Raw genomic sequence first — 2,201 nt, 5'->3', positions numbered from 1 at the left:
AATGCTAAAGCGACAACACGTGTACGCAATAATGCCAGTGTACTCCACAGTCCATAATGTAAATGCCAGAAAGGACTAAGGAGATCAAGACCAAACACATTTTGAAAGTAAATTCAAATAAAAAGTGTAGAAAATCCCTGAAAGTACATTTGGTTACTTTCAAAGTTTAATTATTGTAAGTGCTTATTTTGACAATGTTACATTTATATAACTTAGTGATATTGGATATACTTTATAACTTTATTATTTGAAACAACATTGTTATGGTTCACGTTTTAAGAATTTATTTCACCGCTAAGCCATCACAAGTAGTGTGACAAAGCAAGGAATTCATGTGCATAACAAAAACATAAATATAAAAATATGACAAAATCATTCACAATTACCTAACTTAAATGCCTTGACAAATAAAATAAAAAATATAATACATAATACAAATACGGAACAATAAATGATAATAAGAAATAGTAGTAACATAACGTTAATTGAATAATAACATAACGGCTATACAAAAATCAGAAACATAACAAGTAGGTGGTATCTCAATCTGGTGTAAAACAGCTTAAGGATTATTTTATGATTGTTTCAACAATGCTGCAGAAAAAGTCCACCTCCTTGCAGACAGTGTTACCCAAGTGCAGGATTCTTGCCTGACTGTAGTCGAAGAGCCTCACTGTATGTTTGAATTTCAAAATATATTTTGGCATCGTCTGCAAAAAAAAATAGGACGCCCGTCGAAATGTGGTCTACCAGGTCATAGATGAAAAGGTTGAAGAGATATAGTCCTAAATGCGACCCTTGAGGGACATTATAGGTGTGAGTAAATTGACCTGATACTGCTGTAGGAAGTTTTACACTAGATGCCTTCCTGATTAGTAACTTTCATTCCAAGAAATAAGAGACTCGCCAATATCATAATTGCGAAGCTTGACCAACTGAGTCTCGTGGTCCACCTTGTTGAAAGCTTTTGCGAAATCTAAATATTGCATCTACATGTTTTCCCCTATTGACAGTTTCCAGTATGAACTCTTGAAAATCTTAGAGACCAGTTATAGTGAATTTTCCTGATGTAAATCCGTGCTGCCAAGGATTTATAATGAGACCAACAAAATGCTTCAGACGATCCAAAACTTTCCAGGAGTTATTCCAATGAAGAAAGTATTGTTACTGGTCTGCCATTTTTAATGTCTTCCGGATTGACTTTCTTGTGTATTGGGACAACATAGCCAAGTTTCAGTACTTGGGGGAAAGTTCCTTAGAAGATGGACTCATTGAAGATTACGCTGAGAGTTTCGAAAATATACTTTTCGACAGTATTTCAATGCTCCTTATGGAATATTGTTATGTCGGCATCCCTTGCAGCATCAAGTGACATCATTTTTATTTCCCTTCCTAAGCTGAGAATATTATATAAGCCGAAGTTATACGTACTATCAGAGTAGAAGGAACTGAAGTATCGGGCAAACAGCTCACTTATTATTATCCTCGTACACCGATACAATTGATACTAATGTTAAGTTTAGATGTCTAGTATATAAAATAAGATGTATGCTATGATTTATATGTATCAACTTTTAATAACTAACTACTAATGTTTATTTTGCTGAGGGTAAAAATACTGTAGTGACATATATGATGTATTTGTAAAATGGGTATACACTGCTAAGGTGTTGTAAGGAAAGCAACAGCTCTATAAAATAAACTTTAATACTAAATAGTAAAAAGATAGATTATGAAGATGCAAAATTAACTACACATTATTATTCTAGTCTCTTAAAAATTAATAACATTTTTAAAACAGGTTACAATATTCTTCAGTAACAGACTCGTTTCTAAAAAGTATTCCACGCATTGATTTTAAAAGGGCTTCTACTTTCAAGAATAGTATATCACAACATAACTTACCAGCTGATTGTGATGGGGAAGCTAAATTTAATTAAGCACACCCAAATAACAAATCGAGATGCTTGGTGTGTAAGCAAAGAGAACATTCATCACAATTCCAAAGCAATTCAATCAAAAATTACTGGCAATTTAACATATGGTGCGACAAACGTTGTGTATCTAATCCAATGCAAAAAATACCCGAAAGACTGGATTGACTTTACAACAAACAAGCTGAGAAGCTGAGAATAAAAAAGACAGTTCACCACTTATTCATAAGATTTTCTGTAATTAATCTAGATCATCTGAACACAAAT

Source organism: Homalodisca vitripennis, chromosome 3 (genome assembly GCF_021130785.1).
Source record: "Homalodisca vitripennis isolate AUS2020 chromosome 3, UT_GWSS_2.1, whole genome shotgun sequence".
Lineage (NCBI taxonomy): Eukaryota > Metazoa > Arthropoda > Insecta > Hemiptera > Cicadellidae > Homalodisca > Homalodisca vitripennis.
This window is presented reverse-complemented; position numbering follows the sequence as displayed.